The sequence below is a fragment of the Euprymna scolopes genome, chromosome 18 (genome assembly GCF_053919585.1).
Source record: "Euprymna scolopes isolate OS-2025 chromosome 18, ASM5391958v1, whole genome shotgun sequence".
NCBI lineage: Eukaryota > Metazoa > Mollusca > Cephalopoda > Sepiida > Sepiolidae > Euprymna > Euprymna scolopes.
In genome coordinates, this window is record NC_136499.1 from 104,317,459 (window position 1) to 104,338,844 (window position 21,386).

Sequence of the window (21,386 nt, forward strand, 5' to 3'; positions counted from 1 at the left end):
CGTTGTACGAAAACAATTCTTTCCAACAGATTTTTATTCTGAAATCGTGTTTCGACAACGAATTATAAAACGGACAAAGTACTTGATGTTTAACTTTTAAAGGGATTTCAGTTTTTTACCTTCCGCAACTATCGCTAATGCTCGGCTAGCTCAGTCGGTAGAGCACGAGACTCTTAATCTCGGAGTCGTGGGTTCGAGCCCCACGTCGGGCTAAGTATTGTTGTGTCACTTTTATGATTAACTGTTCATTACCAGACATGTAAAATATTTTCAAGTTTTGTTAGAATATCAACTCAACGTCATTGTGTGGAATAGTCCGTAAGCAACGAAAGCGTCGGTGGTGTAACGGTTAGCATGGTTGCCTTCCACGCAGTCGATCGGCGTTCAATTCCCGGCCGACGCATCAATGTTTTTCATCGTGGTATCGTTATAATGTTTTGCATCAGTCAGAGAAGGTAAATGTTCAAGATGCATGCTGGTTAAAAAACACAAGGTAAACGTTGTACGAAAAAAAATTCTTTCAAGCAGATTTTTATTCTGAAATCGTGTTTCGACAACGAATTATAAAACGGACAAAGTACTTGATGTTTAACTTTTTAAGAGTGTCAGTTTTTTACCTTCCGTGAATATCTCGCTAATGCCCGGCTAGCTCAGTCGGTAGAGCACGAGACTCTTAATCTCGGAGTCGTGGGTTCGAGCCCCACGTCGGGCTAAGTATTGTTGTGTCACTTTTATGATTAACTGTTCATTACCAGACATGTAAAATATTTTCAAGTTTTGTTAGAATATCAACTCAACGTCATTGTGTGGAATAGTCCGTAAGCAACGAAAGCGTCGGTGGTGTAACGGTTAGCATGGTTGCCTTCCAAGCAGTCGATCCGGGTTCGATTCCCGGCCGACGCATCAACGTTTTTCATCGTGGTATCGTTATAATGTTTTGCATCAGTCAGAGAAGGTAAATGTTCAAGATGCATGCTGGTTAAAAAACACAAGGTAAACGTTGTACGAAAAAAAATTCTTTCAAGCAGATTTTTTTTCTGAAATCGTGTTTCGACAACGAATTATAAAACGGACAAAGAACTTGATGTTTAACTTTTAAATGGATTTCAGTTTTTTACCTTCCGCAACTATCGCTAATGCCCGGCTAGCTCAGTCGGTAGCGCACGAGACTCTTAATCTCGGAGTCGTGGGTTCGAGCCCCACGTCGGGCTAAGTATTGTTGTGTCACTTTTATGATTAACTGTTCATTACCAGACATGTAAAATATTTTCAAGTTTTGTTAGAATATCAACTCAACGTCATTGTGTGGAATAGTCCGTAAGCAACGAAAGCGTCGGTGGTGTAACGGTTAGCATGGTTGCCTTCCACGCAGTCGATCGGCGTTCGATTCCCGGCCGACGCATCAATGTTTTTCATCGTGGTATCGTTATAATGTTTTGCATCAGTCAGAGAAGGTAAATGTTCAAGATGCATGCTGGTTAAAAAACACAAGGTAAACGTTGTACGAAAAAAAATTCTTTCAAGCAGATTTTTTTTCTGAAATCGTGTTTCGACAACGAATTATAAAACGGACAAAGTACTTGATGTTTAACTTTTTAAGAGTTTCAGTTTTTTACCTTCCGTGAATATCTCGCTAATGCCCGGCTAGCTCAGTCGGTAGAGCACGAGACTCTTAATCTCGGAGTCGTGGGTTCGAGCCCCACGTCGGGCTAAGTATTGTTGTGTCACTTTTATGATTAACTGTTCATTACCAGACATGTAAAATATTTTCAAGTTTTGTTAGAATATCAACTCAACGTCATTGTGTGGAATAGTCCGTAAGCAACGAAAGCGTCGGTGGTGTAACGGTTAGCATGGTTGCCTTCCAAGCAGTCGATTCGGGTTCGATTCCCGGCCGACGCATCAATGTTTTTCATCGTGGTATCGTTATAATGTTTTGCATCAGTCAGAGAAGGTAAATGTTCAAGATGCATGCTGGTTAAAAAACACAAGGTAAACGTTGTACGAAAACAATTCTTTCAAACAGATTTTTATTCTGAAATCGTGTTTCGACAACGAATTATAAAACGGACAAAGAACTTGAAGTTTAACTTTTAAAGGGATTTCAGTTTTTTACCTTCCGCAACTATCGCTAATGCCCGGCTAGCTCAGTCGGTAGAGCATGAGACTCTTAATCTTGGTGTCGTGGGTTCGAGCCCTACGTCGGGCTAAGTATTGTTGTGTCACTTTAATGATTAACTGTTCATTACCAGACATGTAAAATATTTTCAAATTTTGTTAGAATATCAACTCAACGTCATTGTGTGGAATAGTCCGTAAGCAACGAAAGCGTCGGTGGTGTAACGGTTAGCATGGTTGCCTTCCAAGCAGTCGATCCGGGTTCGATTCCCGGCCGACGCATCAATGTTTTTCATCGTGGTATCGTTATAATGTTTTGCATCAGTCAGAGAAGGTAAATGTTCAAGATGCATGCTGGTTAAAAAACACAAGGTAAACGTTGTACGAACACAATTCTTTCAAACAGATTTTTATTCTGAAATCGTGTTTCGACAACGAATTATAAAACGGACAAAGAACTTGATGTTTAACTTTTAAAGGGATTTCAGTTTTTTACCTTCCGCAACTATCGCAAATACCCGGCTAGCTCAGTCGGTAGAGCACGAGACTCTTAATCTCGGAGTCGTGGGTTCGAGCCCCACGTCGGGCTAAGTATTGTTGTGTCACTTTTATGATTAACTGTTCATTACCAGACATGTAAAATATTTTCAAATTTTGTTAGAATATCAACTCAACGTCATTGTGTGGAATAGTCCGTAAGCAACGAAAGCGTCGGTGGTGTAACGGTTAGCATGGTTGCCTTCCAAGCAGTCGATCCGGGTTCGATTCCCGGCCGACGCATCAATGTTTTTCATCGTGGTATCGTTATAATGTTTTGCATCAGTCAGAGAAGGTAAATGTTCAAGATGCATGCTGGTTAAAAAACACAAGGTAAACGTTGTACGAACACAATTCTTTCAAACAGATTTTTTTTCTGAAATCGTGTTTCGACAACGAATTATAAAACGGACAAAGTACTTGATGTTTAACTTTTTAAGAGTTTCAGTTTTTTACCTTCCGTGAATATCTCGCTAATGCCCGGCTAGCTCAGTCGGTAGAGCACGAGACTCTTAATCTCGGAGTCGTGGGTTCGAGCCCCACGTCGGGCTAAGTATTGTTGTGTCACTTTTATGATTAACTGTTCATTACCAGACATGTAAAATATTTTCAAGTTTTGTTAGAATATCAACTCAACGTCATTGTGTGGAATAGTCCGTAAGCAACGAAAGCGTCGGTGGTGTAACGGTTAGCATGGTTGCCTTCCAAGCAGTCGATCCGGGTTCGATTCCCGGCCGACGCATCAATGTTTTTCATCGTGGTATCGTTATAATGTTTTGCATCAGTCAGAGAAGGTAAATGTTAAAGATGCATGCTGGTTAAAAAACACAAGGTAAACGTTGTACGAAAACAATTCTTTCAAACAGATTTTTATTCTGAAATCGTGTTTCGACAACGAATTATAAAACGGACAAAGTACTTGATGTTTAACTTTTAAAGGGATTTCAGTTTTTTACCTTCCGCAACTATCGCTAATTCCCGGCTAGCTCAGTCGGTAGAGCATGAGACTCTTAATCTGGGTGTCCTGGGTTCGAGCCCTACGTCGGGCTAAGTATTGTTGTGTCACTTTTATGATTAACTGTTCATTACCAGACATGTAAAATATTTTCAAGTTTTGTTAGAATATCAACTCAACGTCATTGTGTTGAATAGTCCGTAAGCAACGAAAGCGTCGGTGGTGTAACGGTTAGCATGGTTGCCTTCCAAGCAGTCGATCCGGGTTCGATTCCCGGCCGACGCATCAATGTTTTTCATCGTGGTATCGTTATAATGTTTTGCATCAGTCAGAGAAGGTAAATGTTCAAGATGCATGCTGGTTAAAAAACACAAGGTAAACGTTGTACGAAAACAATTCTTTCAAACAGATTTTTATTCTGAAATCGTGTTTCGACAACGAATTATAAAACGGACAAAGTACTTGATGTTTAACTTTTAAAGGGATTTCAGTTTTTTACCTTCCGCAACTATCGCTAATGCCCGGCTAGCTCAGTCGGTAGAGCACGAGACTCTTAATCTCGGCGTCGTGGGTTCGAGCCCCACGTCGGGCTAAGTATTGTTGTGTCACTTTTATGATTAACTGTTCATTACCAGACATGTAAAATATTTTCAAGTTTTGTTAGAATATCAACTCAACGTCATTGTGTGGAATAGTCCGTAAGCAACGAAAGCGTCGGTGGTGTAACGGTTAGCATGGTTGCCTTCCAAGCAGTCGATCCGGGTTCGATTCCCGGCCGACGCATCAATGTTTTTCATCGTGGTATCGTTATAATGTTTTGCATCAGTCAGAGAAGGTAAATGTTCAAGATGCATGCTGGTTAAAAAACACAAGGTAAACGTTGTACGAAAAAAAATTCTTTCAAAGAGATTTTTATTCTGAAATCGTGTTTCGACAACGAATTATAAAACGGACAAAGTACTTGATGTTTAACTTTTAAAGGGATTTCAGTTTTTTACCTTCCGCAACTATCGCTAATGCCCGGCTAGCTCAGTCGGTAGAGCACGAGACTCTTAATCTCGGAGTCGTGGGTTCGAGCCCCACGTCGGGCTAAGTATTGTTGTGTCACTTTTATGATTAACTGTTCATTACCAGACATGTAAAATATTTTCAAGTTTTGTTAGAATATCAACTCAACGTCATTGTGTGGAATAGTCCGTAAGCAACGAAAGCGTCGGTGGTGTAACGGTTAGCATGGTTGCCTTCCAAGCAGTCGATCCGGGTTCGATTCCCGGCCGACGCATCAATGTTTTTCATCGTGGTATCGTTATAATGTTTTGCATCAGTCAGAGAAGGTAAATGTTAAAGATGCATGCTGGTTAAAAAACACAAGGTAAACGTTGTACGAAAACAATTCTTTCAAACAGATTTTTATTCTGAAATCGTGTTTCGACAACGAATTATAAAACGGACAAAGAACTTGATGTTTAACTTTTAAAGGGATTTCAGTTTTTTACCTTCCGCAACTATCGCTAATGCCTTGCTAGCTCAGTCGGTAGAGCATGAGACTCTTAATCTTGGTGTCGTGGGTTCGAGCCCTACGTCGGGCTAAGTATTGTTGTGTCACTTTAATGATTAACTGTTCATTACCAGACATGTAAAATATTTTCAAATTTTGTTAGAATATCAACTCAACGTCATTGTGTGGAATAGTCCGTAAGCAACGAAAGCGTCGGTGGTGTAACGGTTAGCATGGTTGCCTTCCAAGCAGTCGATCCGGGTTCGATTCCCGGCCGACGCATCAATGTTTTTCATCGTGGTATCGTTATAATGTTTTGCATCAGTCAGAGAAGGTAAATGTTCAAGATGCATGCTGGTTAAAAAACACAAGGTAAACGTTGTACGAACACAATTCTTTCAAACAGATTTTTATTCTGAAATCGTGTTTCGACAACGAATTATAAAACGGACAAAGTACTTGATGTTTAACTTTTAAAGGGATTTCAGTTTTTTACCTTCCGCAACTATCGCTAATGCCCGGCTAGCTCAGTCGGTAGAGCACGAGACTCTTAATCTCGGAGTCGTGGGTTCGAGCCCCACGTCGGGCTAAGTATTGTTGTGTCACTTTTATGATTAACTGTTCATTACCAGACATGTAAAATATTTTCAAGTTTTGTTAGAATATCAACTCAACGTCATTGTGTGGAATAGTCCGTAAGCAACGAAAGCGTCGGTGGTGTAACGGTTAGCATGGTTGCCTTCCACGCAGTCGATCGGCGTTCGATTCCCGGCCGACGCATCAATGTTTTTCATCGTGGTATCGTTATAATGTTTTGCATCAGTCAGAGAAGGTAAATGTTCAAGATGCATGCTGGTTAAAAAACACAAGGTAAACGTTGTACGAAAAAAAATTCTTTCAAGCAGATTTTTTTTCTGAAATCGTGTTTCGACAACGAATTATAAAACGGACAAAGTACTTGATGTTTAACTTTTTAAGAGTTTCAGTTTTTTACCTTCCGTGAATATCTCGCTAATGCCCGGCTAGCTCAGTCGGTAGAGCACGAGACTCTTAATCTCGGAGTCGTGGGTTCGAGCCCCACGTCGGGCTAAGTATTGTTGTGTCACTTTTATGATTAACTGTTCATACCCAGACATGTAAAATATTTTCAAGTTTTGTTAGAATATCAACTCAACGTCATTGTGTGGAATAGTCCGTAAGCAACGAAAGCGTCGGTGGTGTAACGGTTAGCATGGTTGCCTTCGAAGCAGTCGATCCGGGTTCGATTCCCGGCCGACGCATCAATGTTTTTCATCGTGGTATCGTTATAATGTTTTGCATCAGTCAGAGAAGGTAAATGTTAAAGATGCATGCTGGTTAAAAAACACAAGGTAAACGTTGTACGAAAACAATTCTTTCAAACAGATTTTTATTCTGAAATCGTGTTTCGACAACGAATTATAAAACGGACAAAGTACTTGATGTTTAACTTTTAAAGGGATTTCAGTTTTTTACCTTCCGCAACTATCGCTAATGCCCGGCTAGCTCAGTCGGTAGAGCATGAGACTCTTAATCTGGGTGTCCTGGGTTCGAGCCCTACGTCGGGCTAAGTATTGTTGTGTCACTTTTATGATTAACTGTTCATTACCAGACATGTAAAATATTTTCAAGTTTTGTTAGAATATCAACTCAACGTCATTGTGTTGAATAGTCCGTAAGCAACGAAAGCGTCGGTGGTGTAACGGTTAGCATGGTTGCCTTCGAAGCAGTCGATCCGGGTTCGATTCCCGGCCGACGCATCAATGTTTTTCATCGTGGTATCGTTATAATGTTTTGCATCAGTCAGAGAAGGTAAATGTTCAAGATGCATGCTGGTTAAAAAACACAAGGTAAACGTTGTACGAAAAAAAATTCTTTCAAAGAGATTTTTATTCTGAAATCGTGTTTCGACAACGAATTATAAAACGGACAAAGTACTTGATGTTTAACTTTTAAAGGGATTTCAGTTTTTTACCTTCCGCAACTATCGCTAATGCCCGGCTAGCTCAGTCGGTAGAGCACGAGACTCTTAATCTCGGAGTCGTGGGTTCGAGCCCCACGTCGGGCTAAGTATTGTTGTGTCACTTATATGATTAACTGTTCATTACCAGACATGTAAAATATTTTCAAGTTTTGTTAGAATATCAACTCAACGTCATTGTGTGGAATAGTCCGTAAGCAACGAAAGCGTCGGTGGTGTAACGGTTAGCATGGTTGCCTTCCAAGCAGTCGATCCGGGTTCGATTCCCGGCCGACGCATCAATGTTTTTCATCGTGGTATCGTTATAATGTTTTGCATCAGTCAGAGAAGGTAAATGTTAAAGATGCATGCTGGTTAAAAAACACAAGGTAAACGTTGTACGAAAACAATTCTTTCAAACAGATTTTTATTCTGAAATCGTGTTTCGACAACGAATTATAAAACGGACAAAGAACTTGATGTTTAACTTTTAAAGGGATTTCAGTTTTTTACCTTCCGCAACTATCGCTAATGCCCGGCTAGCTCAGTCGGTAGAGCATGAGACTCTTAATCTGGGTGTCGTGGGTTCGAGCCCTACGTCGGGCTAAGTATTGTTGTGTCACTTTTATGATTAACTGTTCATTACCAGACATGTAAAATATTTTCAAGTTTTGTTAGAATATCAACTCAACGTCATTGTTTGGAATAGTCCGTAAGCAACGAAAGCGTCGGTGGTGTAACGGTTAGCATGGTTGCCTTCCAAGCAGTCGATCCGGGTTCGATTCCCGGCCGACGCATCAATGTTTTTCATCGTGGTATCGTTATAATGTTTTGCATCAGTCAGAGAAGGTAAATGTTCAAGATGCATGCTGGTTAAAAAACACAAGGTAAACGTTGTACGAAAACAATTCTTTCAAACAGATTTTTATTCTGAAATCGTGTTTCGACAACGAATTATAAAACGGACAAAGTACTTGATGTTTAACTTTTAAAGGGATTTCAGTTTTTTACCTTCCGCAACTATCGCTAATGCCCGGCTAGCTCAGTCGGTAGAGCACGAGACTCTTAATCTCGGCGTCGTGGGTTCGAGCCCCACGTCGGGCTAAGTATTGTTGTGTCACTTTTATGATTAACTGTTCATTACCAGACATGTAAAATATTTTCAAGTTTTGTTAGAATATCAACTCAACGTCATTGTGTGGAATAGTCCGTAAGCAACGAAAGCGTCGGTGGTGTAACGGTTAGCATGGTTGCCTTCCAAGCAGTCGATCCGGGTTCGATTCCCGGCCGACGCATCAATGTTTTTCATCGTGGTATCGTTATAATGTTTTGCATCAGTCAGAGAAGGTAAATGTTCAAGATGCATGCTGGTTAAAAAACACAAGGTAAACGTTGTACGAAAAAAAATTCTTTCAAAGAGATTTTTATTCTGAAATCGTGTTTCGACAACGAATTATAAAACGGACAAAGTACTTGATGTTTAACTTTTAAAGGGATTTCAGTTTTTTACCTTCCGCAACTATCGCTAATGCCCGGCTAGCTCAGTCGGTAGAGCACGAGACTCTTAATCTCGGAGTCGTGGGTTCGAGCCCCACGTCGGGCTAAGTATTGTTGTGTCACTTTTATGATTAACTGTTCATTACCAGACATGTAAAATATTTTCAAGTTTTGTTAGAATATCAACTCAACGTCATTGTGTGGAATAGTCCGTAAGCAACGAAAGCGTCGGTGGTGTAACGGTTAGCATGGTTGCCTTCCAAGCAGTCGATCCGGGTTCGATTCCCGGCCGACGCATCAATGTTTTTCATCGTGGTATCGTTATAATGTTTTGCATCAGTCAGAGAAGGTAAATGTTAAAGATGCATGCTGGTTAAAAAACACAAGGTAAACGTTGTACGAAAACAATTCTTTCAAACAGATTTTTATTCTGAAATCGTGTTTCGACAACGAATTATAAAACGGACAAAGAACTTGATGTTTAACTTTTAAAGGGATTTCAGTTTTTTACCTTCCGCAACTATCGCTAATGCCTTGCTAGCTCAGTCGGTAGAGCATGAGACTCTTAATCTTGGTGTCGTGGGTTCGAGCCCTACGTCGGGCTAAGTATTGTTGTGTCACTTTAATGATTAACTGTTCATTACCAGACATGTAAAATATTTTCAAATTTTGTTAGAATATCAACTCAACGTCATTGTGTGGAATAGTCCGTAAGCAACGAAAGCGTCGGTGGTGTAACGGTTAGCATGGTTGCCTTCCAAGCAGTCGATCCGGGTTCGATTCCCGGCCGACGCATCAATGTTTTTCATCGTGGTATCGTTATAATGTTTTGCATCAGTCAGAGAAGGTAAATGTTCAAGATGCATGCTGGTTAAAAAACACAAGGTAAACGTTGTACGAACACAATTCTTTCAAACAGATTTTTATTCTGAAATCGTGTTTCGACAACGAATTATAAAACGGACAAAGTACTTGATGTTTAACTTTTAAAGGGATTTCAGTTTTTTACCTTCCGCAACTATCGCTAATGCCCGGCTAGCTCAGTCGGTAGAGCACGAGACTCTTAATCTCGGAGTCGTGGGTTCGAGCCCCACGTCGGGCTAAGTATTGTTGTGTCACTTTTATGATTAACTGTTCATTACCAGACATGTAAAATATTTTCAAGTTTTGTTAGAATATCAACTCAACGTCATTGTGTTGAATAGTCCGTAAGCAACGAAAGCGTCGGTGGTGTAACGGTTAGCATGGTTGCCTTCGAAGCAGTCGATCCGGGTTCGATTCCCGGCCGACGCATCAATGTTTTTCATCGTGGTATCGTTATAATGTTTTGCATCAGTCAGAGAAGGTAAATGTTCAAGATGCATGCTGGTTAAAAAACACAAGGTAAACGTTGTACGAAAAAAAATTCTTTCAAAGAGATTTTTATTCTGAAATCGTGTTTCGACAACGAATTATAAAACGGACAAAGTACTTGATGTTTAACTTTTAAAGGGATTTCAGTTTTTTACCTTCCGCAACTATCGCTAATGCCCGGCTAGCTCAGTCGGTAGAGCACGAGACTCTTAATCTCGGAGTCGTGGGTTCGAGCCCCACGTCGGGCTAAGTATTGTTGTGTCACTTTTATGATTAACTGTTCATTACCAGACATGTAAAATATTTTCAAGTTTTGTTAGAATATCAACTCAACGTCATTGTGTGGAATAGTCCGTAAGCAACGAAAGCGTCGGTGGTGTAACGGTTAGCATGGTTGCCTTCCAAGCAGTCGATCCGGGTTCGATTCCCGGCCGACGCATCAATGTTTTTCATCGTGGTATCGTTATAATGTTTTGCATCAGTCAGAGAAGGTAAATGTTAAAGATGCATGCTGGTTAAAAAACACAAGGTAAACGTTGTACGAAAACAATTCTTTCAAACAGATTTTTATTCTGAAATCGTGTTTCGACAACGAATTATAAAACGGACAAAGAACTTGATGTTTAACTTTTAAAGGGATTTCAGTTTTTTACCTTCCGCAACTATCGCTAATGCCCGGCTAGCTCAGTCGGTAGAGCATGAGACTCTTAATCTGGGTGTCGTGGGTTCGAGCCCTACGTCGGGCTAAGTATTGTTGTGTCACTTTTATGATTAACTGTTCATTACCAGACATGTACAATATTTTCAAGTTTTGTTAGAATATCAACTCAACGTCATTGTTTGGAATAGTCCGTAAGCAACGAAAGCGTCGGTGGTGTAACGGTTAGCATGGTTGCCTTCCAAGCAGTCGATCCGGGTTCGATTCCCGGCCGACGCATCAATGTTTTTCATCGTGGTATCGTTATAATGTTTTGCATCAGTCAGAGAAGGTAAACGTTCAAGATGCATGCTGGTTAAAAAACACAAGGTAAACGTTGTACGAACACAATTCTTTCAAACAGATTTTTATTCTGAAATCGTGTTTCGACAACGAATTATAAAACGGACAAAGTACTTGATGTTTAACTTTTAAAGGGATTTCAGTTTTTTACCTTCCGCAACTATCGCTAATGCCCGGCTAGCTCAGTCGGTAGAGCATGAGACTCTTAATCTGGGTGTCGTGGGTTCGAGCCCTACGTCGGGCTAAGTATTGTTGTGTCACTTTTATGATTAACTGTTCATTACCAGACATGTAAAATATTTTCAAGTTTTGTTAGAATATCAACTCAACGTCATTGTGTGGAATAATCCGTAAGCAACGAAAGCGTCGGTGGTGTAACGGTTAGCATGGTTGCCTTCCAAGCAGTCGATCCGGGTTCGATTCCCGGCCGACGCATCAATGTTTTTCATCGTGGTATCGTTATAATGTTTTGCATCAGTCAGAGAAGGTAAATGTTCAAGATGCATGCTGGTTAAAAAACACAAGGTAAACGTTGTACGAAAACAATTCTTTCAAACAGATTTTTATTCTGAAATCGTGTTTCGACAACGAATTATAAAACGGACAAAGTACTTGATGTTTAACTTTTAAAGGGATTTCAGTTTTTTACCGTCCGCAACTATCGCTAATGCCCGGCTAGCTCAGTCGGTAGAGCACGAGACTCTTAATCTCGGCGTCGTGGGTTCGAGCCCCACGTCGGGCTAAGTATTGTTGTGTCACTTTTATGATTAACTGTTCATTACCAGACATGTAAAATATTTTCAAGTTTTGTTAGAATATCAACTCAACGTCATTGTGTGGAATAGTCCGTAAGCAACGACAGCGTCGGTGGTGTAACGGTTAGCATGGTTGCCTTCCAAGCAGTCGATCCGGGTTCGATTCCCGGCCGACGCATCAATGTTTTTCATCGTGTATCGTTATAATGTTTTGCATCAGTCAGAGAAGGTAAATGTTCAAGATGCATGCTGGTTAAAAAACACAAGGTAAACGTTGTACGAAAAAAAATTCTTTCAAACAGATTTTTATTCTGAAATCGTGTTTCGACAACGAATTATGAAACGGACAAAGTACTTGATGTTTAAGTTTAAAAGATATTTCAGTTTTTTACCTTTTGTAAATATCGCTAATGCCCGGCTAGCTCAGTCAGTAGAGCACGAGATTCATAATCTCGGAGTCGTGGGTTCGAGGCCCACGTCGGGCTAAGTATTGTTGTGTCACTTTTATGATTAACTGTTCATTACCAGACATGTAAAATATTTTCAAGTTTGGTTAGAATATCAACTCAACGTCATTGTGTGGAATAGTCCGTAAGCAACGAAAGCGTCGGTGGAGTAACGGTTAGCATGGTTGCCTTCCAAGCAGTCGATCCGGGTTCGATTCCTGGCCGACGCATCAATGTTTTTCATCGTGGTATCGTTATAATGTTTTGCATCAGTCAGAGAAGGTAAATGTTCAAGATGCATGCTGGTTAAAAAACACAAGGTAAACGTTGTACGAACACAATTCTTTCAAACAGATTTTTATTCTGAAATCGTGTTTCGACAACGAATTATAAAACGGACAAAGTACTTGATGTTTAACTTTTAAAGGGATTTCAGTTTTTTACCTTCCGCAACTATCGCTAATGCCCGGCTAGCTCAGTCGGTAGAGCATGAGACTCTTAATCTGGGTGTCCTGGGTTCGAGCCCTACGTCGGGCTAAGTATTGTTGTGTCACTTTTATGATTAACTGTTCATTACCAGACATGTAAAATATTTTCAAGTTTTGTTAGAATATCAACTCAACGTCATTGTGTGGAATAATCCGTAAGCAACGAAAGCGTCGGTGGTGTAACGGTTAGCATGGTTGCCTTCCAAGCAGTCGATCCGGGTTCGATTCCCGGCCGACGCATCAATGTTTTTCATCGTGGTATCGTTATAATGTTTTGCATCAGTCAGAGAAGGTAAATGTTCAAGATGCATGCTGGTTAAAAAACACAAGGTAAACGTTGTACGAAAACAATTCTTTCAAACAGATTTTTATTCTGAAATCGTGTTTCGACAACGAATTATAAAACGGACAAAGTACTTGATGTTTAACTTTTAAAGGGATTTCAGTTTTTTACCTTCCGCAACTATCGCTGATGCCCGGCTAGCTCAGTCGGTAGAGCACGAGACTCTTAATCTCGGCGTCGTGGGTTCGAGCCCCACGTCGGGCTAAGTATTGTTGTGTCACTTTTATGATTAACTGTTCATTACCAGACATGTAAAATATTTTCAAGTTTTGTTAGAATATCAACTCAACGTCATTGTGTGGAATAGTCCGTAAGCAACGAAAGCGTCGGTGGTGTAACGGTTAGCATGGTTGCCTTCCAAGCAGTCGATCCGGGTTCGATTCCCGGCCGACGCATCAATGTTTTTCATCGTGGTATCGTTATAATGTTTTGCATCAGTCAGAGAAGGTAAACGTTCAAGATGCATGCTGGTTAAAAAACACAAGGTAAACGTTGTACGAAAACAATTCTTTCAAACAGATTTTTATTCTGAAATCGTGTTTCGACAACGAATTATAAAACGGACAAAGTACTTGATGTTTAACTTTTAAAGGGATTTCAGTTTTTTACCTTCCGCAACTATCGCTAATGCCCGGCTAGCTCAGTCGGTAGAGCACGAGACTCTTAATCTCGGCGTCGTGGGTTCGAGCCCCACGTCGGGCTAAGTATTGTTGTGTCACTTTTATGATTAACTGTTCATTACCAGACATGTAAAATATTTTCAAGTTTTGTTAGAATATCAACTCAACGTCATTGTGTGGAATAGTCCGTAAGCAACGAAAGCGTCGGTGGTGTAACGGTTAGCATGGTTGCCTTCCAAGCAGTCGATCCGGGTTCGATTCCCGGCCGACGCATCAATGTTTTTCATCGTGGTATCGTTATAATGTTTTGCATCAGTCAGAGAAGGTAAATGTTCAAGATGCATGCTGGTTAAAAAACACAAGGTAAACGTTGTACGAAAAAAAATTCTTTCAAACAGATTTTTATTCTGAAATCGTGTTTCGACAACGAATTATGAAACGGACAAAGTACTTGATGTTTAACTTTTAAAGGGATTTCAGTTTTTTACCTTTTGTAAATATCGCTAATGCCCGGCTAGCTCAGTCAGTAGAGCACGAGATTCATAATCTCGGAGTCGCGGGTTCGAGGCCCACGTCGGGCTAAGTATTGTTGTGTCACTTTTATGATTAACTGTTCATTACCAGACATGTAAAATATTTTCAAGTTTGGTTAGAATATCAACTCAACGTCATTGTGTGGAATAGTCCGTAAGCAACGAAAGCGTCGGTGGAGTAACGGTTAGCATGGTTGCCTTCCAAGCAGTCGATCCGGGTTCGATTCCTGGCCGACGCATCAATGTTTTTCATCGTGGTATCGTTATAATGTTTTGCATCAGTCAGAGAAGGTAAATGTTAAAGATGCATGCTGGTTAAAAAACACAAGGTAAACGTTGTACGAAAACAATTCTTTCAAACAGATTTTTATTCTGAAATCGTGTTTCGACAACGAATTATAAAACGGACAAAGAACTTGATGTTTAACTTTTAAAGGGATTTCAGTTTTTTACCTTCCGCAACTATCGCTAATGCCCGGCTAGCTCAGTCGGTAGAGCATGAGACTCTTAATCTTGGTGTCGTGGGTTCGAGCCCTACGTCGGGCTAAGTATTGTTGTGTCACTTTAATGATTAACTGTTCATTACCAGACATGTAAAATATTTTCAAGTTTTGTTAGAATATCAACTCAACGTCATTGTGTGGAATAGTCCGTAAGCAACGAAAGCGTCGGTGGTGTAACGGTTAGCATGGTTGCCTTCCACGCAGTCGATCGGCGTTCGATTCCCGGCCGACGCATCAATGTTTTTCATCGTGGTATCGTTATAATGTTTTGCATCAGTCAGAGAAGGTAAATGTTCAAGATGCATGCTGGTTAAAAAACACAAGGTAAACGTTGTACGAAAAAAAATTCTTTCAAGCAGATTTTTATTCTGAAATCGTGTTTCGACAACGAATTATAAAACGGACAAAGTACTTGATGTTTAACTTTTTAAGAGTTTCAGTTTTTTACCTTCCGTGAATATCTCGCTAATGCCCGGCTAGCTCAGTCGGTAGAGCACGAGATTCTTAATCTCGGAGTCGTGGGTTCGAGCCCCACGTCGGGCTAAGTATTGTTGTGTCACTTTTATGATTAACTGTTCATTACCAGACATGTAAAATATTTTCAAGTTTTGTTAGAATATCAACTCAACGTCATTGTGTGGAATAGTCCGTAAGCAACGAAAGCGTCGGTGGTGTAACGGTTAGCATGGTTGCCTTCCAAGCAGTCGATCCGGGTTCGATTCCCGGCCGACGCATCAATGTTTTTCATCGTGGTATCGTAATAATGTTTTGCATCAGTCAGAGAAGGTAAATGTTCAAGATGCATGCTGGTTAAAAAACACAAGGTAAACGTTGTACGAACACAATTCTTTCAAACAGATTTTTATTCTGAAATCGTGTTTCGACAACGAATTATAAAACGGACAGAGTACTTGATGTTTAACTTTTAAAGGGATTTCAGTTTTTTACCTTCCGCAACTATCGCTAATGCCCGGCTAGCTCAGTCGGTAGAGCACGAGACTCTTAATCTCGGAGTCGTGGGTTCGAGCCCAACGTCAGGCTAAGTATTGTTGTGTCACTTTTATGATTAACTGTTCATTACCAGACATGTAAAATATTTTCAAGTTTTGTTAGAATATCAACTCAACGTCATTGTGTGGAATAGTCCGTAAGCAACGAAAGCGTCGGTGGTGTAACGGTTAGCATGGTTGCCTTCCAAGCGGTCGATCCGGGTTCGATTCCCGGCCGACGCATCAATGTTTTTCATCGTGGTATCGTTATAATGTTTTGCATCAGTCAGAGAAGGTAAATGTTAAAGATGCATGCTGGTTAAAAAACACAAGGTAAACGTTGTACGAAAACAATTCTTTCAAACAGATTTTTATTCTGAAATCGTGTTTCGACAACGAATTATAAAACGGACAAAGAACTTGATGTTTAACTTTTAAAGGGATTTCAGTGTTTAACCTTCCGCAACTATCGCTAATGCCCGGCTAGCTCAGTCGGTAGAGCATGAGACTCTTAATCTGGGTGTCGTGGGTTCGAGCCCTACGTCGGGCTAAGTATTGTTGTGTCACTTTTATGATTAACTGTTCATTACCAGACATGTAAAATATTTTCAAGTTTTGTTAGAATATCAACTCAACGTCATTGTGTTAAATAATCCGTAAGCAACGAAAGCGTCGGTGGTGTAACGGTTAGCATGGTTGCCTTCCAAGCAGTCGATCCGGGTTCGATTCCCGGCCGACGCATCAATGTTTTTCATCGTGGTATCGTTATAATGTTTTGCATCAGTCAGAGAAGGTAAATGTTCAAGATGCATGCTGGTTAAAAAACACAAGGTAAACGTTGTACGAAAACAATTCTTTCAAACAGATTTTTATTCTGAAATCGTGTTTCGACAACGAATTATAAAACGGACAAAGAACTTGATGTTTAACTTTTAAAGGGATTTCAGTTTTTTACCTTCCGCAACTATCGCTAATGCCCGGCTAGCTCAGTCGGTAGAGCACGAGACTCTTAATCTCGGCGTCGTGGGTTCGAGCCCCACGTCGGGCTAAGTATTGTTGTGTCACTTTTATGATTAACTGTTCATTACCAGACATGTAAAATATTTTCAAGTTTTGTTAGAATATCAACTCAACGTCATTGTGTGGAATAGTCCGTAAGCAACGAAAGCGTCGGTGGTGTAACGGTTAGCATGGTTGCCTTCCAAGCAGTCGATCCGGGTTCGATTCCCGGCCGACGCGTCAATGTTTTTCATCGTGGTATCGTTATAATGTTTTGCATCAGTCAGAGAAGGTAAATGTTCAAGATGCATGCTGGTTAAAAAACACAAGGTAAACGTTGTACGAAAAAAAATTCTTTCAAACAGATTTTTATTCTGAAATCGTGTTTCGACAACGAATTATAAAACGGACAAAGTACTTGATGTTTAACTTTTAAAGGGATTTCAGTTTTTTACCTTTTGTAAATATCGCTAATGCCCGGCTAGCTCAGTCAGTAGAGCACGAGATTCACAATCTCGGAGTCGTGGGTTCGAGGCCCACGTCGGGCTAAGTATTGTTGTGTCACTTTTATGATTAACTGTTCATTACCAGACATGTAAAATATTTTCAAGTTTGGTTAGAATATCAACTCAACGTCATTGTGTGGAATAGTCCGTAAGCAACGAAAGCGTCGGTGGTGTAACGGTTAGCATGGTTGCCTTCCAAGCAGTCGATCCGGGTTCGATTCCCGACCGACGCATCAACGTTTTTCATCGTGGTATCGTTATAATGTTTTGCATCAGTCAGAGAAGGTAAATGTTCAAGATGCATGCTGGTTAAAAAACACAAGGTAAACGTTGTACGAAAACAATTCTTTCAAACAGATTTTTATTCTGAAATCGTGTTTCGACAACGAATTATAAAACGGACAATGTACTTGATGTTTAACTTTTAAAGGGATTTCAGTTTTTTACCTTCCGCAACTATCGCTAATGCCCGGCTAGCTCAGTCGGTAGAGCATGAGACTCTTAATCTGGGTGTCGTGGGTTCGAGCCCCACGTCGGGCTAAGTATTGTTGTGTCACTTTTATGATTAACTGTTCATTACCAGACATGTAAAATATTTTCAAGTTTTGTTAGAATATCAACTCAACGTCATTGTGTGGAATAGTCCGTAAGCAACGAAAGCGTCGGTGGTGTAACGGTTAGCATGGTTGCCTTCCAAGCAGTCGACCCGGGTTCGATTCCCGGCCGACGCATCAATGTTTTTCATCGTGGTATCGTTATAATGTTTTGCATCAGTCAGAGAAGGTAAATGTTCAAGATGCATGCTGGTTAAAAAACACAAGGTAAACGTTGTACGAAAACAATTCTTTCAAACAGATTTTTATTCTGAAATCGTGTTTCGACAACGAATTATAAAACGGACAAAGTACTTGATGTTTAACTTTTAAAGGGATTTCAGTTTTTTACCTTCCGCAACTATCGCTAATGCCCGGCTAGCTCAGTCGGTAGAACACCAGACTCTTAATCTGGGTGTCGTGGGTTCGAGCCCCACGTCGGGCTAAGTATTGTTGTGTCACTTTTATGATTAACTGTTCATTACCAGACATGTAAAATATTTTCAAGTTTTGTTAGAATATCAACTCAACGTCATTGTGTGGAATAGTCCGTAAGCAACGAAAGCGTCGGTGGTGTAACGGTTAGCATGGTTGCCTTCCAAGCAGTCGATCCGCGTTCGATTCCCGGCCGACGCATCAATGTTTTTCATCGTGGTATCGTTATAATGTTTTGCATCAGTCAGAGAAGGTAAATGTTAAAGATGCATGCTGGTTAAAAAACACAAGGTAAACGTTGTACGAAAACAATTCTTTCAAACAGATTTTTATTCTGAAATCGTGTTTCGACAACGAATTATAAAACGGACAAAGTACTTGATGTTTAACTTTTAAAGGGATTTCAGTTTTTTACCTTCCGCAACTATCGCTAATGCACGGCTAGCTCAGTCGGTAGAGCATGAGACTCTTAATCTGGGTGTCGTGGGTTCGAGCCCTACGTCGGGCTAAGTATTGTTGTGTCACTTTTATGATTAACTGTTCATTACCAGACATGTAAAATATTTTCAAGTTTTGTTAGAATATCAACTCAACGTCATTGTGTGGAATAGTCCGTAAGCAACGAAAGCGTCGGTGGTGTAACGGTTAGCATGGTTGCCTTCCAAGCAGTCGATCCGGGTTCGATTCCCGGCCGACGCATCAATGTTTTTCATCGTGGTATCGTTATAATGTTTTGCATCAGTCAGAGAAGGTAAATGTTCAAGATGCATGCTGGTTAAAAAGCACAAGGTAAACGTTGTACGAAAACAATTCTTTCAAACAGATTTTTATTCTGAAATCGTGTTTCGACAACGAATTATAAAACGGACAAAGTACTTGATGTTTAACTTTTAAAGGGATTTCAGTTTTTTACCTTCCGCAACTATCGCTAATGCACGGCTAGCTCAGTCGGTAGAGCATGAGACTCTTAATCTGGGTGTCGTGGGTTCGAGCCCTACGTCGGGCTAAGTATTGTTGTGTCACTTTTATGATTAACTGTTCATTACCAGACATGTAAAATATTTTCAAGTTTGGTTAGAATATCAACTCAACGTCATTGTGTGGAATAGTCCGTAAGCAACGAAAGCGTCGGTGGTGTAACGGTTAGCATGGTTGCCTTCCAAGCAGTCGATCCGGGTTCGATTCCCGGCCGACGCATCAACGTTTTTCATCGTGGTATCGTTATAATGTTTTGCATCAGTCAGAGAAGGTAAATGTTCAAGATGCATGCTGGTTAAAAAACACAAGGTAAACGTTGTACGAAAACAATTCTTTCAAACAGATTTTTATTCTGAAATCGTGTTTCGACAACGAATTATAAAACGGACAAAGTACTTGATGTTTAACTTTTAAAGGGATTTCAGTTTTTTACCTTCCGCAACTATCGCTAATGCCCGGCTAGCTCAGTCGGTAGAGCATGAGACTCTTAATCTGGGTGTCGTGGGTTCGAGCCCTACGTCGGGCTAAGTATTGTTGTGTCACTTTTATGATTAACTGTTCATTACCAGACATGTAAAATATTTTCAAGTTTTGTTAGAATATCAACTCAACGTCATTGGTTGGAATAGTCTGTAGGCAACGAAAGCGTCGGTGGTGTAACGGTTAGCATGGTTGCCTTCCAAGCAGTCGATCCGGGTTCGATTCCCGGCCGACGCATCAACGTTTTTCATCGTGGTATCGTTATAATGTTTTGCATCAGTCAGAGAAGGTAAATGTTCAAGATGCATGCTGGTTAAAAAACACTAGGTAAACGTTGTACGAAAACAATTCTTTCAAACAGATTTTTATTCTGAAATCGTGTTTCGACAACGAATTATAAAACGGACAAAGTACTTGATGTTTAACTTTTAAAGGGATTTCAGTTTTTTACCTTCCGCAACTATCGCTAATGCCCGGCTAGCTCAGTCGGTAGAGCATGAGACTCTTAATCTGGGTGTCGTGGGTTCGAACCCTACGTCGGGCTAAGTATTGTTGTGTCACTTTTATGATTAACTGTTCATTACCAGACATGTAAAATATTTTCAAGTTTTGTTAGAATATCAACTCAACGTCATTGTGTGGAATAGTCCGTAAGCTACGAAAGCGTCGGTGGTGTAACGGTTAGCATGGTTGCCTTCCAAGCAGTCGATCCGCGTTCGATTCCCGGCCGACGCATCAATGTTTTTCATCGTGGTATCGTTATAATGTTTTGCATCAGTCAGAGAAGGTAAATGTTCAAGATGCATGCTGGTTAAAAAACACAAGGTAAACGTTGAACGAAAAAAAATTCTTTCAAGCAGATTTTTATTCTGAAATCGTGTTTCGACAACGAATTATAAAACGGACAAAGTACTTGATGTTTAACTTTTTAAGAGTTTCAGTTTTTTACCTTCCGTGAATATCTCGCTAATGCCCGGCTAGCTCAGTCGGTAGAGCACGAGACTCCTTATCTTGGAGTCGTGGGTTCGAGGCCCACGTCGGGCTAAGTATTGTTGTGTCACTTTTATGATTAACTGTTCATTACCAGACATGTAAAATATTTTCAAGTTTTGTTAGAATATCAACTCAACGTCATTGTGTGGAATAGTCCGTAAGCAACGAAAGCGTCGGTGGTGTAACGGTTAGCATGGTTGCCTTCCAAGCAGTCGATCCGGGTTCGATTCCCGGCCGACGTATCAATGTTTTTCATCGTGGTATCGTTATAATGTTTTGAATCAGTCAGAGAAGGTAAATGTTCAAGATGCATGCTGGTTAAAAAACACAAGGTAAACGTTGTACGAAAACAATTCTTTCAAACAGATTTTTATTCTGAAATCGTGTTTCGACAACGAATTATAAAACGGACAAAGTACTTGATGTTTAACTTTTAAAGGGATTTCAGTTTTTTACCTTCCGCAACTATCGCTAATGCCCGGCTAGCTCAGTCGGTAGAGCATGAGACTCTTAATCTGGGTGTCGTGGGTTCGAGCCCTACGTCGGGCTAAGTATTGTTGTGTCACTTTTATGATTAACTGTTCATTACCAGACATGTAAAATATTTTCAAGTTTTGTTAGAATATCAACTCAACGTCATTGCGTGGAATAATCCGTATGCAACGAAAGCGTCGGTGGTGTAACGGTTAGCATGGTTGCCTTCCAAGAAGTCGATCCGGGTTCGATTCCCGGCCGACGCATCAATGTTTTTCATCGTGGTATCGTTATAATGTTTTGCATCAGTCAGAG

At 40.4% G+C, this 21,386-nt stretch overlaps 78 non-coding genes across 78 annotated transcripts; all 78 read left to right on the plus strand.

Moving 5' to 3' along the window:
* Positions 1-139: 139 nt before the first annotated feature.
* Positions 140-212, plus strand: Trnak-cuu (transfer RNA lysine (anticodon CUU)). Its single transcript has one exon. It is a non-coding gene; the product is annotated as a tRNA-Lys (tRNA).
* Positions 213-639: 427 nt separating this feature from the next.
* Trnak-cuu (transfer RNA lysine (anticodon CUU)) lies at positions 640-712 on the plus strand. Its single transcript has one exon. It is a non-coding gene; the product is annotated as a tRNA-Lys (tRNA).
* Positions 713-831: 119 nt separating this feature from the next.
* Positions 832-903, plus strand: Trnag-ucc (transfer RNA glycine (anticodon UCC)). Its single transcript has one exon. It is a non-coding gene; the product is annotated as a tRNA-Gly (tRNA).
* A 235-nt stretch (positions 904-1,138) lies between these two features.
* Trnak-cuu (transfer RNA lysine (anticodon CUU)) lies at positions 1,139-1,211 on the plus strand. The gene has a single exon. It is a non-coding gene; the product is annotated as a tRNA-Lys (tRNA).
* A 427-nt stretch (positions 1,212-1,638) lies between these two features.
* Positions 1,639-1,711, plus strand: Trnak-cuu (transfer RNA lysine (anticodon CUU)). Its single transcript has one exon. It is a non-coding gene; the product is annotated as a tRNA-Lys (tRNA).
* A 119-nt stretch (positions 1,712-1,830) lies between these two features.
* Positions 1,831-1,902, plus strand: Trnag-ucc (transfer RNA glycine (anticodon UCC)). Its single transcript has one exon. It is a non-coding gene; the product is annotated as a tRNA-Gly (tRNA).
* A 234-nt stretch (positions 1,903-2,136) lies between these two features.
* Trnak-cuu (transfer RNA lysine (anticodon CUU)) lies at positions 2,137-2,209 on the plus strand. Its single transcript has one exon. It is a non-coding gene; the product is annotated as a tRNA-Lys (tRNA).
* Positions 2,210-2,328: 119 nt separating this feature from the next.
* Positions 2,329-2,400, plus strand: Trnag-ucc (transfer RNA glycine (anticodon UCC)). The gene has a single exon. It is a non-coding gene; the product is annotated as a tRNA-Gly (tRNA).
* Positions 2,401-2,634: 234 nt separating this feature from the next.
* On the plus strand, positions 2,635-2,707 carry Trnak-cuu (transfer RNA lysine (anticodon CUU)). Its single transcript has one exon. It is a non-coding gene; the product is annotated as a tRNA-Lys (tRNA).
* A 119-nt stretch (positions 2,708-2,826) lies between these two features.
* Positions 2,827-2,898, plus strand: Trnag-ucc (transfer RNA glycine (anticodon UCC)). The gene has a single exon. It is a non-coding gene; the product is annotated as a tRNA-Gly (tRNA).
* Positions 2,899-3,133: 235 nt separating this feature from the next.
* Trnak-cuu (transfer RNA lysine (anticodon CUU)) lies at positions 3,134-3,206 on the plus strand. The gene has a single exon. It is a non-coding gene; the product is annotated as a tRNA-Lys (tRNA).
* Positions 3,207-3,325: 119 nt separating this feature from the next.
* Positions 3,326-3,397, plus strand: Trnag-ucc (transfer RNA glycine (anticodon UCC)). The gene has a single exon. It is a non-coding gene; the product is annotated as a tRNA-Gly (tRNA).
* Positions 3,398-3,823: 426 nt separating this feature from the next.
* Positions 3,824-3,895, plus strand: Trnag-ucc (transfer RNA glycine (anticodon UCC)). The gene has a single exon. It is a non-coding gene; the product is annotated as a tRNA-Gly (tRNA).
* A 234-nt stretch (positions 3,896-4,129) lies between these two features.
* Positions 4,130-4,202, plus strand: Trnak-cuu (transfer RNA lysine (anticodon CUU)). The gene has a single exon. It is a non-coding gene; the product is annotated as a tRNA-Lys (tRNA).
* A 119-nt stretch (positions 4,203-4,321) lies between these two features.
* Positions 4,322-4,393, plus strand: Trnag-ucc (transfer RNA glycine (anticodon UCC)). Its single transcript has one exon. It is a non-coding gene; the product is annotated as a tRNA-Gly (tRNA).
* Positions 4,394-4,628: 235 nt separating this feature from the next.
* Trnak-cuu (transfer RNA lysine (anticodon CUU)) lies at positions 4,629-4,701 on the plus strand. The gene has a single exon. It is a non-coding gene; the product is annotated as a tRNA-Lys (tRNA).
* Positions 4,702-4,820: 119 nt separating this feature from the next.
* Positions 4,821-4,892, plus strand: Trnag-ucc (transfer RNA glycine (anticodon UCC)). Its single transcript has one exon. It is a non-coding gene; the product is annotated as a tRNA-Gly (tRNA).
* A 234-nt stretch (positions 4,893-5,126) lies between these two features.
* Positions 5,127-5,199, plus strand: Trnak-cuu (transfer RNA lysine (anticodon CUU)). Its single transcript has one exon. It is a non-coding gene; the product is annotated as a tRNA-Lys (tRNA).
* Positions 5,200-5,318: 119 nt separating this feature from the next.
* On the plus strand, positions 5,319-5,390 carry Trnag-ucc (transfer RNA glycine (anticodon UCC)). Its single transcript has one exon. It is a non-coding gene; the product is annotated as a tRNA-Gly (tRNA).
* Positions 5,391-5,624: 234 nt separating this feature from the next.
* Positions 5,625-5,697, plus strand: Trnak-cuu (transfer RNA lysine (anticodon CUU)). Its single transcript has one exon. It is a non-coding gene; the product is annotated as a tRNA-Lys (tRNA).
* Positions 5,698-6,124: 427 nt separating this feature from the next.
* On the plus strand, positions 6,125-6,197 carry Trnak-cuu (transfer RNA lysine (anticodon CUU)). The gene has a single exon. It is a non-coding gene; the product is annotated as a tRNA-Lys (tRNA).
* A 119-nt stretch (positions 6,198-6,316) lies between these two features.
* On the plus strand, positions 6,317-6,388 carry Trnar-ucg (transfer RNA arginine (anticodon UCG)). The gene has a single exon. It is a non-coding gene; the product is annotated as a tRNA-Arg (tRNA).
* Positions 6,389-6,622: 234 nt separating this feature from the next.
* Positions 6,623-6,695, plus strand: Trnak-cuu (transfer RNA lysine (anticodon CUU)). Its single transcript has one exon. It is a non-coding gene; the product is annotated as a tRNA-Lys (tRNA).
* Positions 6,696-6,814: 119 nt separating this feature from the next.
* Positions 6,815-6,886, plus strand: Trnar-ucg (transfer RNA arginine (anticodon UCG)). The gene has a single exon. It is a non-coding gene; the product is annotated as a tRNA-Arg (tRNA).
* Positions 6,887-7,121: 235 nt separating this feature from the next.
* Positions 7,122-7,194, plus strand: Trnak-cuu (transfer RNA lysine (anticodon CUU)). Its single transcript has one exon. It is a non-coding gene; the product is annotated as a tRNA-Lys (tRNA).
* Positions 7,195-7,313: 119 nt separating this feature from the next.
* Trnag-ucc (transfer RNA glycine (anticodon UCC)) lies at positions 7,314-7,385 on the plus strand. The gene has a single exon. It is a non-coding gene; the product is annotated as a tRNA-Gly (tRNA).
* Positions 7,386-7,619: 234 nt separating this feature from the next.
* On the plus strand, positions 7,620-7,692 carry Trnak-cuu (transfer RNA lysine (anticodon CUU)). The gene has a single exon. It is a non-coding gene; the product is annotated as a tRNA-Lys (tRNA).
* A 119-nt stretch (positions 7,693-7,811) lies between these two features.
* On the plus strand, positions 7,812-7,883 carry Trnag-ucc (transfer RNA glycine (anticodon UCC)). Its single transcript has one exon. It is a non-coding gene; the product is annotated as a tRNA-Gly (tRNA).
* Positions 7,884-8,117: 234 nt separating this feature from the next.
* On the plus strand, positions 8,118-8,190 carry Trnak-cuu (transfer RNA lysine (anticodon CUU)). Its single transcript has one exon. It is a non-coding gene; the product is annotated as a tRNA-Lys (tRNA).
* Positions 8,191-8,309: 119 nt separating this feature from the next.
* Trnag-ucc (transfer RNA glycine (anticodon UCC)) lies at positions 8,310-8,381 on the plus strand. Its single transcript has one exon. It is a non-coding gene; the product is annotated as a tRNA-Gly (tRNA).
* Positions 8,382-8,616: 235 nt separating this feature from the next.
* Trnak-cuu (transfer RNA lysine (anticodon CUU)) lies at positions 8,617-8,689 on the plus strand. The gene has a single exon. It is a non-coding gene; the product is annotated as a tRNA-Lys (tRNA).
* Positions 8,690-8,808: 119 nt separating this feature from the next.
* On the plus strand, positions 8,809-8,880 carry Trnag-ucc (transfer RNA glycine (anticodon UCC)). Its single transcript has one exon. It is a non-coding gene; the product is annotated as a tRNA-Gly (tRNA).
* A 234-nt stretch (positions 8,881-9,114) lies between these two features.
* On the plus strand, positions 9,115-9,187 carry Trnak-cuu (transfer RNA lysine (anticodon CUU)). Its single transcript has one exon. It is a non-coding gene; the product is annotated as a tRNA-Lys (tRNA).
* A 119-nt stretch (positions 9,188-9,306) lies between these two features.
* Positions 9,307-9,378, plus strand: Trnag-ucc (transfer RNA glycine (anticodon UCC)). Its single transcript has one exon. It is a non-coding gene; the product is annotated as a tRNA-Gly (tRNA).
* A 234-nt stretch (positions 9,379-9,612) lies between these two features.
* Trnak-cuu (transfer RNA lysine (anticodon CUU)) lies at positions 9,613-9,685 on the plus strand. The gene has a single exon. It is a non-coding gene; the product is annotated as a tRNA-Lys (tRNA).
* Positions 9,686-9,804: 119 nt separating this feature from the next.
* On the plus strand, positions 9,805-9,876 carry Trnar-ucg (transfer RNA arginine (anticodon UCG)). The gene has a single exon. It is a non-coding gene; the product is annotated as a tRNA-Arg (tRNA).
* Positions 9,877-10,111: 235 nt separating this feature from the next.
* On the plus strand, positions 10,112-10,184 carry Trnak-cuu (transfer RNA lysine (anticodon CUU)). The gene has a single exon. It is a non-coding gene; the product is annotated as a tRNA-Lys (tRNA).
* Positions 10,185-10,303: 119 nt separating this feature from the next.
* Trnag-ucc (transfer RNA glycine (anticodon UCC)) lies at positions 10,304-10,375 on the plus strand. Its single transcript has one exon. It is a non-coding gene; the product is annotated as a tRNA-Gly (tRNA).
* A 234-nt stretch (positions 10,376-10,609) lies between these two features.
* On the plus strand, positions 10,610-10,682 carry Trnak-cuu (transfer RNA lysine (anticodon CUU)). The gene has a single exon. It is a non-coding gene; the product is annotated as a tRNA-Lys (tRNA).
* A 119-nt stretch (positions 10,683-10,801) lies between these two features.
* Positions 10,802-10,873, plus strand: Trnag-ucc (transfer RNA glycine (anticodon UCC)). The gene has a single exon. It is a non-coding gene; the product is annotated as a tRNA-Gly (tRNA).
* Positions 10,874-11,107: 234 nt separating this feature from the next.
* On the plus strand, positions 11,108-11,180 carry Trnak-cuu (transfer RNA lysine (anticodon CUU)). The gene has a single exon. It is a non-coding gene; the product is annotated as a tRNA-Lys (tRNA).
* A 119-nt stretch (positions 11,181-11,299) lies between these two features.
* On the plus strand, positions 11,300-11,371 carry Trnag-ucc (transfer RNA glycine (anticodon UCC)). Its single transcript has one exon. It is a non-coding gene; the product is annotated as a tRNA-Gly (tRNA).
* Positions 11,372-11,605: 234 nt separating this feature from the next.
* Positions 11,606-11,678, plus strand: Trnak-cuu (transfer RNA lysine (anticodon CUU)). The gene has a single exon. It is a non-coding gene; the product is annotated as a tRNA-Lys (tRNA).
* A 119-nt stretch (positions 11,679-11,797) lies between these two features.
* Positions 11,798-11,869, plus strand: Trnag-ucc (transfer RNA glycine (anticodon UCC)). The gene has a single exon. It is a non-coding gene; the product is annotated as a tRNA-Gly (tRNA).
* Positions 11,870-12,103: 234 nt separating this feature from the next.
* Positions 12,104-12,176, plus strand: Trnam-cau (transfer RNA methionine (anticodon CAU)). Its single transcript has one exon. It is a non-coding gene; the product is annotated as a tRNA-Met (tRNA).
* A 425-nt stretch (positions 12,177-12,601) lies between these two features.
* Positions 12,602-12,674, plus strand: Trnak-cuu (transfer RNA lysine (anticodon CUU)). The gene has a single exon. It is a non-coding gene; the product is annotated as a tRNA-Lys (tRNA).
* A 119-nt stretch (positions 12,675-12,793) lies between these two features.
* Trnag-ucc (transfer RNA glycine (anticodon UCC)) lies at positions 12,794-12,865 on the plus strand. The gene has a single exon. It is a non-coding gene; the product is annotated as a tRNA-Gly (tRNA).
* A 234-nt stretch (positions 12,866-13,099) lies between these two features.
* Positions 13,100-13,172, plus strand: Trnak-cuu (transfer RNA lysine (anticodon CUU)). The gene has a single exon. It is a non-coding gene; the product is annotated as a tRNA-Lys (tRNA).
* A 119-nt stretch (positions 13,173-13,291) lies between these two features.
* Trnag-ucc (transfer RNA glycine (anticodon UCC)) lies at positions 13,292-13,363 on the plus strand. Its single transcript has one exon. It is a non-coding gene; the product is annotated as a tRNA-Gly (tRNA).
* Positions 13,364-13,597: 234 nt separating this feature from the next.
* Positions 13,598-13,670, plus strand: Trnak-cuu (transfer RNA lysine (anticodon CUU)). Its single transcript has one exon. It is a non-coding gene; the product is annotated as a tRNA-Lys (tRNA).
* Positions 13,671-13,789: 119 nt separating this feature from the next.
* Positions 13,790-13,861, plus strand: Trnag-ucc (transfer RNA glycine (anticodon UCC)). The gene has a single exon. It is a non-coding gene; the product is annotated as a tRNA-Gly (tRNA).
* A 733-nt stretch (positions 13,862-14,594) lies between these two features.
* On the plus strand, positions 14,595-14,667 carry Trnak-cuu (transfer RNA lysine (anticodon CUU)). The gene has a single exon. It is a non-coding gene; the product is annotated as a tRNA-Lys (tRNA).
* Positions 14,668-15,094: 427 nt separating this feature from the next.
* Trnak-cuu (transfer RNA lysine (anticodon CUU)) lies at positions 15,095-15,167 on the plus strand. Its single transcript has one exon. It is a non-coding gene; the product is annotated as a tRNA-Lys (tRNA).
* A 119-nt stretch (positions 15,168-15,286) lies between these two features.
* Trnag-ucc (transfer RNA glycine (anticodon UCC)) lies at positions 15,287-15,358 on the plus strand. The gene has a single exon. It is a non-coding gene; the product is annotated as a tRNA-Gly (tRNA).
* A 234-nt stretch (positions 15,359-15,592) lies between these two features.
* On the plus strand, positions 15,593-15,665 carry Trnak-cuu (transfer RNA lysine (anticodon CUU)). Its single transcript has one exon. It is a non-coding gene; the product is annotated as a tRNA-Lys (tRNA).
* A 119-nt stretch (positions 15,666-15,784) lies between these two features.
* On the plus strand, positions 15,785-15,856 carry Trnag-ucc (transfer RNA glycine (anticodon UCC)). The gene has a single exon. It is a non-coding gene; the product is annotated as a tRNA-Gly (tRNA).
* Positions 15,857-16,090: 234 nt separating this feature from the next.
* On the plus strand, positions 16,091-16,163 carry Trnak-cuu (transfer RNA lysine (anticodon CUU)). Its single transcript has one exon. It is a non-coding gene; the product is annotated as a tRNA-Lys (tRNA).
* Positions 16,164-16,282: 119 nt separating this feature from the next.
* Trnag-ucc (transfer RNA glycine (anticodon UCC)) lies at positions 16,283-16,354 on the plus strand. Its single transcript has one exon. It is a non-coding gene; the product is annotated as a tRNA-Gly (tRNA).
* A 234-nt stretch (positions 16,355-16,588) lies between these two features.
* Trnak-cuu (transfer RNA lysine (anticodon CUU)) lies at positions 16,589-16,661 on the plus strand. The gene has a single exon. It is a non-coding gene; the product is annotated as a tRNA-Lys (tRNA).
* Positions 16,662-16,780: 119 nt separating this feature from the next.
* On the plus strand, positions 16,781-16,852 carry Trnag-ucc (transfer RNA glycine (anticodon UCC)). Its single transcript has one exon. It is a non-coding gene; the product is annotated as a tRNA-Gly (tRNA).
* Positions 16,853-17,087: 235 nt separating this feature from the next.
* Positions 17,088-17,160, plus strand: Trnav-cac (transfer RNA valine (anticodon CAC)). The gene has a single exon. It is a non-coding gene; the product is annotated as a tRNA-Val (tRNA).
* A 119-nt stretch (positions 17,161-17,279) lies between these two features.
* Positions 17,280-17,351, plus strand: Trnag-ucc (transfer RNA glycine (anticodon UCC)). The gene has a single exon. It is a non-coding gene; the product is annotated as a tRNA-Gly (tRNA).
* A 234-nt stretch (positions 17,352-17,585) lies between these two features.
* On the plus strand, positions 17,586-17,658 carry Trnak-cuu (transfer RNA lysine (anticodon CUU)). The gene has a single exon. It is a non-coding gene; the product is annotated as a tRNA-Lys (tRNA).
* A 119-nt stretch (positions 17,659-17,777) lies between these two features.
* Positions 17,778-17,849, plus strand: Trnag-ucc (transfer RNA glycine (anticodon UCC)). Its single transcript has one exon. It is a non-coding gene; the product is annotated as a tRNA-Gly (tRNA).
* Positions 17,850-18,083: 234 nt separating this feature from the next.
* On the plus strand, positions 18,084-18,156 carry Trnak-cuu (transfer RNA lysine (anticodon CUU)). The gene has a single exon. It is a non-coding gene; the product is annotated as a tRNA-Lys (tRNA).
* Positions 18,157-18,275: 119 nt separating this feature from the next.
* Positions 18,276-18,347, plus strand: Trnag-ucc (transfer RNA glycine (anticodon UCC)). Its single transcript has one exon. It is a non-coding gene; the product is annotated as a tRNA-Gly (tRNA).
* A 234-nt stretch (positions 18,348-18,581) lies between these two features.
* Positions 18,582-18,654, plus strand: Trnak-cuu (transfer RNA lysine (anticodon CUU)). The gene has a single exon. It is a non-coding gene; the product is annotated as a tRNA-Lys (tRNA).
* Positions 18,655-18,773: 119 nt separating this feature from the next.
* On the plus strand, positions 18,774-18,845 carry Trnag-ucc (transfer RNA glycine (anticodon UCC)). Its single transcript has one exon. It is a non-coding gene; the product is annotated as a tRNA-Gly (tRNA).
* A 234-nt stretch (positions 18,846-19,079) lies between these two features.
* On the plus strand, positions 19,080-19,152 carry Trnak-cuu (transfer RNA lysine (anticodon CUU)). Its single transcript has one exon. It is a non-coding gene; the product is annotated as a tRNA-Lys (tRNA).
* Positions 19,153-19,271: 119 nt separating this feature from the next.
* Trnag-ucc (transfer RNA glycine (anticodon UCC)) lies at positions 19,272-19,343 on the plus strand. The gene has a single exon. It is a non-coding gene; the product is annotated as a tRNA-Gly (tRNA).
* Positions 19,344-19,577: 234 nt separating this feature from the next.
* On the plus strand, positions 19,578-19,650 carry Trnak-cuu (transfer RNA lysine (anticodon CUU)). The gene has a single exon. It is a non-coding gene; the product is annotated as a tRNA-Lys (tRNA).
* A 119-nt stretch (positions 19,651-19,769) lies between these two features.
* Positions 19,770-19,841, plus strand: Trnag-ucc (transfer RNA glycine (anticodon UCC)). The gene has a single exon. It is a non-coding gene; the product is annotated as a tRNA-Gly (tRNA).
* Positions 19,842-20,075: 234 nt separating this feature from the next.
* Positions 20,076-20,148, plus strand: Trnak-cuu (transfer RNA lysine (anticodon CUU)). Its single transcript has one exon. It is a non-coding gene; the product is annotated as a tRNA-Lys (tRNA).
* A 119-nt stretch (positions 20,149-20,267) lies between these two features.
* On the plus strand, positions 20,268-20,339 carry Trnag-ucc (transfer RNA glycine (anticodon UCC)). The gene has a single exon. It is a non-coding gene; the product is annotated as a tRNA-Gly (tRNA).
* Positions 20,340-20,575: 236 nt separating this feature from the next.
* Positions 20,576-20,648, plus strand: Trnar-ccu (transfer RNA arginine (anticodon CCU)). Its single transcript has one exon. It is a non-coding gene; the product is annotated as a tRNA-Arg (tRNA).
* A 119-nt stretch (positions 20,649-20,767) lies between these two features.
* Trnag-ucc (transfer RNA glycine (anticodon UCC)) lies at positions 20,768-20,839 on the plus strand. Its single transcript has one exon. It is a non-coding gene; the product is annotated as a tRNA-Gly (tRNA).
* A 234-nt stretch (positions 20,840-21,073) lies between these two features.
* On the plus strand, positions 21,074-21,146 carry Trnak-cuu (transfer RNA lysine (anticodon CUU)). The gene has a single exon. It is a non-coding gene; the product is annotated as a tRNA-Lys (tRNA).
* Positions 21,147-21,265: 119 nt separating this feature from the next.
* On the plus strand, positions 21,266-21,337 carry Trnag-ucc (transfer RNA glycine (anticodon UCC)). The gene has a single exon. It is a non-coding gene; the product is annotated as a tRNA-Gly (tRNA).
* Positions 21,338-21,386: the final 49 nt, after the last annotated feature.